The following is a 7,624-nucleotide window of genomic DNA, read 5'->3' as shown; positions in this document are numbered from 1 at the left end:
GCTTTAGATTTTATAATCAAGTTTATTATTCACTTTGAGTTAATCATTCTTATATGAAGGAAGGGGTGAATTGAGCTTTGTTTTTAATATGCTTATCCAATTTGTCTAGTGCCACTTGTTATCACTTTTTCACTGAATGTGTATTTGTTGAAAATCAGACCGTTCCATAATGTTTTTATTTTTATATATTTAATTAACTTATTTTTTATATATTTTATTTATTTATTTATTTATTTATTTATTTATTTATTTATTTATTTACAGAGAGGAAGGGAGAAGGATAGAGAGTTAGAAACATTGATGAAAGAGAAACATTGATTAGCTGCCTCCTGCACAACCCCTACTGGGGATGTGCCTGCAACCAAGGTAAATGCCCTTGACCGGAATTGAACCTGGGACCCTTCGGTCTGCAGGCCCATGCTCTATCCACTGAGCAAAACTGGTTAGGACTCCATAATGTTTTTAAATCTTGTTCTTATTTTCCTCATCCCTGTTTCCTCAGGTGTAAATTATTGCTTTTAGTGACTTTGACATTCCCTTTGATTGTTTGGCCTTTTTATTAATCTTTGGTGAATTTTGGTTGCACTTTCATTATTGCCATTAAAACTGTTCATTAGATTACCTGATGCTGGTTTGTGTAGTCTAATTTAGTGAAATGAGGATCTCAGCAGCAGATCTCCTGGCTATCAGTGATTCATCTTGGACATTGCCAATCTCCATGGCATTTTTTTTTCTACCACAGGTTTCTTTATTTGGCATTTTCCCTGAAGATAGACATGCTTATCATTGCTGGTTAGCCTGCATCATGCTCCTACTGCCACTGGCTTTCCCTGGCCCCTGCTGATGCCAGCTTTCATCACCTGTAGCACAGCCAACCCTGACACTAGTCCCACTTCCATGATCATGTTCTTCTGTGTCTTCACATTCAGATTTCCTCTCTTCGAGAAGAAAGGCTACTCTGTATATGCCCTTAAAATAATTAATACAAATGAATTAACCTTGAAGAATTTCATAATATCCAGTTGGCTGGTGCAAATCAATGTATCTCTAAAAGAGAGTGAGGAGTAGCACAAGGAACTAGAAGAAAATCTCACACCAGAAACTCATAGCATTAGCAGGTAATCTACACAAGCCACAAAATCCCTTTTGCTTCATAATTCTCTTGTAGTTTTCTTTCTCAAATTTGATGATATTATATAAAAGCATATAATTCTAATCACTTTAAGTTGCATGTCAACTTATGTAATAATTATCACTGCTTACCTAAGTAATTAATATCTATTTACCCTGAACTATGTTAAATGCCTACATAAATGACATACTCTATAAACAATCTCTAGTAATAAGATTATAATTAACTGCTATTGATTATGTGTTTTAACCTCATTGCTAAAACATTATATATATATTTGTTTAAATTTCTCATTGCCTTTAAATAACAATCAAATACTCATTTAATCAAAAAGCAACTCACTTTAGTGTTTGTTAGAAATAGAATTAATATATTAAGAAATACAATTAAATGATACTATACATATTTCTCATCATTGCTATATAACCAAAGTAAAATGCTCACATTTTAAAAGCCTAGAAAAATGTTTGGGAAGAAATTATCTTATTGTTTATGTGAAAACCAACAGATTTTCTGTAATGAAAAACTACTCAATAATTATTTAAGCAATGTTAAACTCATGAGTAAAAAAGATAATGTGATCACTTTTTATACAATTGTGATATGTGTACATAAATCAGCACTAAAGAAATTTAAAATGTGGAGATTTTTGTCCATCATTGGAACTAAATTTAGCTAAACTAAAAAATATTAGGATACCTCGATCTTGTAGCTATCATAAAATGAATGAAGACAGAATTTTTCTGGGTTATCATTTCATAGGTCTGTTGTGAAATTGAACTCTCTCTACATTAAAGCACCAAAGGGAAGAGATTTTTGAGATCTCAGGATAGGCCTAATTGGATTTGCAAACATTATTAAACCCATGCATTACATCCTGGGGAGATACACATACAAAACTTCACATTTGCTGCAATGGTTAACAAAACTTGCAGAACATCTATCACTGAGTTTCTTACCTTTCAGGAAAATACCAATTCATGAATCAATAAACCAAAATGGAAATCGATTAAAATCTCTTCCTGAAAGAGCTGAAAAGTCTTCTAGTGTGAATAAAGAGAGTCAGAGACTGTGACAGCAAGGCATAGAGATAATGATCTTTCTCTTTTAGGCTGAGAACTTCCCCAGAATGTCTTGTGTCAAGGACCTTCTATTCTGAGTGAGAGATGAGAGAATTCCTAACACTTGACAAAGAATAGGCCTGAATTAGCTACCCCCAGGCAAAGAGTGCAAATGAATGACCTGAAAACATACTCCTAATCCTGAACTGGTGAAATTGCAGATATTTTGTTGGTGATGAAAATATTCTAGAAGACCTCCCAGCTTAAGTCCATATCAGTTATACACATAAATATGCTTCATCTAGTTAAAATAATTATCTGCTTTTTGATGTCAAAGCAAATGTTAACTCAGCAAAATGCTGAAGGGACTAGTTTTGATGTTTACCAGTCATCTAAACTGGCTCCATTTAGAATAGAAATGGCATTTAAAAATATGAATTAAGCACTTCAAAAATGTGCCAGCCTAATTCTCAAACCCTCCCTTTTGATTTCTTTTGTCCATGCCTCCTAGATCATACATGCAGCAGTAGGTATATATGCTCTTTATAAATAGTTTCAAATGGTAGCTATTGTTATTGCTTAATATTGATTGCTAGTCTCTGCAACTACCTCATCATTAAACAAAATTGAGGTTTACATTCCACAAATGAATAACTGTCATGAAAGTTGGTCTCAAAAATCCTTAATTATTATTACAGTATGTAAGAATAAAAAATACAGAAAAAACCCCAAATTTGTTAGAGGGTTTATAGTTGAGTTTATTTGTATCTTCAGTAGATTTGAATCTGCTCATAGTTATTCAGAATTTTTCTCATATAAGGGATATTTAGCTGGCTGACCCAAACAGAAAACGTTATCAGATTCACAAGATTTTAGGAACTGAAGAAACTATACAAATAAGTTAGTCCAAGTTTTTTATTGAGGAAATGGAAATCAACAAGTCATTGAATCATTGCATGACTAAGTTTGCACACCTAGCAAACAATGCTGAAATGGAATACAAGTTCTATACAGCTCAAGGGGGGCTTTTGTCTCTATAATTTCTTTAAGAAATTTTTGTTATAGAAAAAAACGGACAAGAACCAGACAACGCTCTGAGAGCTTGGAGTTAGACTTTTATTCACTGTGGCGGGCTCCGGGGAATGAATCCAAATATAAGCTTGGCCTACAAGGTCAGAGAGCTAAGTTTATCTCCCCCACTATTCAAGCAGGCTAGAAAGCAAAGTTACTTTTTCAAAATAAGAGGCCGTCCAAAGAATAGAGAATTCCAAACAGTAGTTTTACAGAATAGGGGTTTTCCTTCACATTTTAAATCTCCTGACAACTTACTAAATAACTTTCAATTCCCTGCAGCCTCTATGTGTATGTATGCACATATGTGTATGCAATTGCATGTGCATAATTTGTGTCAAATTTCATGGAATCCTGGAATGTTCCTCTGCTCTGTGATGCTCGCATAGAAGGTATTTCCTCCATCTTTGTGGCTTTAAGCAAAGAAAGGACAGGTCCTGGGTAATTGTTGCCTGATGATCACCCTCATTAGTCAAATTCCTTTTTCTAGGGTCATGTCTTTTACCCATTTTCCAGCATCCCTTTGTTGGGCAACTGATATAAAGGATTTTTAAGAAAAATTACGACTTGATGAGACCACAGTTGGAACAGTTCATGTTCATTCCACTTGTGTTATCCCAATCTATCAGCATTTCTAAAGGAAGCCCTACAGGCTAGTTAAACTTCAACCTGAAAAATGGCAAGAAAAATTGGCATATTTTAAAAAATATATTTTTATTGATTTCAGAGAGGAACGGCAAGGGAGAGAGATAGAAACATCAAGGATGAGAGAGAATCATTGATCGGCTGCCTCCTACACACCCCCTACTGGGAATCGAGCCTGAAACCCCGGGCATGTGTCCTTGACTGGAATTGAACCCAGGACCTTTCAGTCTGCAGGCCAATACTCTATCTGCTGAGCCAAAAGAGTGAGGGCAAAATTAGCGTATTTTGATAGGCATGCAGTTAAACTAGGTACAGGGATGCATCTCCAAGTATAATTGAAAGTCCTTCTGGCAAAGTAAAAGGTGGGTGGATCTGTTTGGAGCTGTGGCTGATTGAGTGTGGCTGAGACCCCAGCCCAGGGGTGGGCAAACTTTTTGACTCAAGGGCCACAATGGGTTCTTAAACTGGACTCAGAAGGAGCTGTGGCCGTGTTTCCCCGCGTTGCCATGTTAACACTGTTGCTGGTGAAGGAGCAGAGGGAGAGCAAGAGAACCCTCCGCTCTTTCGGCTCCGCGGGCCGGATAGACCAGCCGAACAGGCCGGATCTGGCCCGCCGGCCGTAGTTTTCCCACGGCTGCCCCAGACTTTAAGAGGACACTGCACTCACAGCTGTTCAATTAGAATATTCCCATTTAGTGCTCTATTAAAGTAAGATAATTCTTGCCATCTGAGATTTTTCCTGGACAATGTGAAAGGACACATATTTCAAAAATGAATTAATCAACTGTAGTAAAAATACATTAAAATGTGGAAATGTTTATTGATCATATGAAAGAAATTTTGTTCCTAAATTATTTAAAAATGTATTCCAAAATATATTTCTCTCCCTTCACAGTTTTAAGAAGGGTGATTATTAATTGCAATTATTCATTTTCAATGTCTTGCAGTGTGATTGTTCTGTAAAAGTTACCATCATCTATAATAATAAAAGCCTAATATGCTAATTAGACCAGATAGCTGAACGACCTTCTCGCAACTTTCCCGATGAAGCCTGGGCTGCGAGGGCTGAGCCTCTTGCACGAATCTCATGCATTGGGCCTCTAGTTTAAAATAATCTTAGTGATAAGAATTAAGTTCAACCACTCAAGTTATCGCTCAGTACTTTTTACCTAGTGACTTCCCTTTTCTAGAGTGGGACCCAGAGATTTCTAGTTACAGGAATATTTTTTGTTTGTTTATATTTCATTGCTAACTGATTATTGGGATAAAAGCTAGAAATAAAAGTTTCCAGGAGAACTTAAAGATTGCCTCATTAAATGAAAATATTGGAAAGATTTTATTAGCCTTGTTTGTTTGTTTTTTCTTATGCCAATTTGGTTCTTTTTTTAAAAAAATATATATTTTATTGATTTCCTACAGAGAGGAAGGGAGAGAGATAGAGAGCCAAAAACATCGATGAGAGAGAGACATCGACCAGCTGCCCCCTGCACATCTCCCACTGGGGATGTGCCCGCAACCCAGGCACATGCCCCTGACCGGAACCGAACCCAGGACCCTTCAGTCCGCAGGCCGATGCTCCATCCACTGAGCCAAACTGGCCTCAGCGCCAATTTGGTTCTTAATAAGAACTTTAAGATAGAACAACTGACTTTTTTTTCATATAAGACTATCAGAAACAAAAATATTTCTAAATTATATTTTAATGTATTGCATTCTTTGAAAATGTATGTAAAAGTAGAAAAATAAGGATTTTTACAACAATGAATATTATTATTATGAATGACCCTTATAAAATATTTTTGAAGAGGAGTTGTTGAATCCTATTTTTTAGGTAAACAACCCAAAAATCTTAGACAAATGTAACCTTTGGAAAATAATCCTTAATAATTCATTGGGATTTATTAATTTATTAAATTAGAGCTATTTTAGAAGCTCTTGGAAGTGATGCTTAAATAAAGTAAATGTGGGGGTGGAAAAAGAAACAAAAAACTCAGTGTCATCACAGAATAATCAGTTACTCAGAGGACATTTAAAATATCAAGATTCAGATGAACACAGACTCAAACAGCCATGGAGCCTGCTGGGAAATAGAAGCAGCAGTTGTTCCTAAAGGGCAGCCTGGCTGCTGCAGATGGACATATGCCTCTCATGGGAAGGGAAGGAAATATGCCACCCCTACCGACAATGGGCAATTGTTCTTAGTCTGTAAGGACAGACAGAGTTTCTTACAGGATAAAGGGAAAGAAAGGAAGCACCCAGACTCCCTCTCTCATCCCCCAGTGCACTACACGAGGGAGAGAAACAGCAATCAGGAAACTGCAGCAGAGAAAGGCCACTGGTTAGGGGTGGATCTGCCCCATCTCAGGGCTTAGAGAATGGGGACAGCTCCGGGACTTCTTTGCTGAGGAGAATCCTGGTCCTTCCAGACGCCCCAGCTAGTACCCACCGGTCTGCATAAAGCTGGTGGGTTTGGCACAGGGTAGATGCAGAGGTTGCAATGCAAAGGTCTGGGATGCTCTGGTGATAACAGAACTGTTAGGCAACAATATCAGTTGCATGACCGGCGGCCACCTGGAGATGAGACAAGATCAGATCAGCTGTGAACAGCTCCCAGGCTCCACCCTCCTGTTAAGCCAGAAGGAAAAATTGGTAGACACTGCCATTCCACCAATTCCACTTATTGGTGCCACATGAAATGAGGATTTTGTTATTCTCATACTTTCAAATTAAGCCTATTCTGGAGACCTAGCTGCTAGCAGTTTTAAGAGAATATAATTTTATCTTCCTTTTCAACGTTGTGTGTGTGTGTCTCCATTATTTTATAGTAGGACAAGTTGGTCCTATGATATTATTACTCTTTTGAAACAACAGCCTGCTTCTTTATTCAAGTACATCAGAAAATTGATCCTAAAGATATATTAGTTTTGTAGTTAGACTGAGAAGGAAACAGGTTTCAACTGCATTTCTATGAAATAAAAATGAAAATATTAATTCTTCAGATAAAATAAAAAATGGCTTTCAATTAATAGAAATATGGGTTTTTATAAGATTTAACTGCTGATGACTATTATGCATAAGCACTGGTATGTAGACAAGTAGATGAGATTCAGGGTGACAGGCTGGGAAAGGAATGGTCCTACTCATCCAGGAGACACCTGGGTGATTCAGACAATCACAGGCAACAATTAGAAAGCAAGATTAGCTTCTTGAGAAAGAAGATGGCAGCGATATAGGCAGACAGGCAGATGTATCCCAGGTCGTGTCCTGGAGCAAATGGAGTGAGCAGCTGAAACTAATAACACCCACCCTGAATTGGCGAAATTGCTCAGCTGGTGAGACGGTTTGCAGCCGGGAAGGGCAGAACTCCCCTCGAAAGGTAAAAAAAAAAAAAAATCAGGGATTTGGGCAGGAAAGTTTGCCAGACCTCTGAGCCCAGAGGGTCGGAGGGAGACCACGTGGCAGACAGCCACGTCCCTTGAGACAGGCACAGCCCCTGACTGGGGAAAGGAGATCCGCGGGATTCCTGGTGCCACCGGGGGATTTGAGAGCTGGGTTCTGTGATCACCGAGGACTGAGCCTAAACGGGGCAGCCTGAAGAGCTGACCTGACCATGCAGTGCCCGTAAAAGAAGAGCTTACAGAAACCAAGCCTTCCCCGTTTCCGCGGCCGGTGTTTGTTTGTTTGTTCTCGCCGAATCCTGTTCATGGGCACTTTC

This window comes from Myotis davidii, unplaced genomic scaffold, assembly GCF_000327345.1.
Source record: "Myotis davidii unplaced genomic scaffold, ASM32734v1 scaffold53, whole genome shotgun sequence".
Lineage (NCBI taxonomy): Eukaryota > Metazoa > Chordata > Mammalia > Chiroptera > Vespertilionidae > Myotis > Myotis davidii.
The sequence above is the reverse complement of the archived record's forward strand: the minus strand, read 5'-3'. Positions refer to the sequence as shown.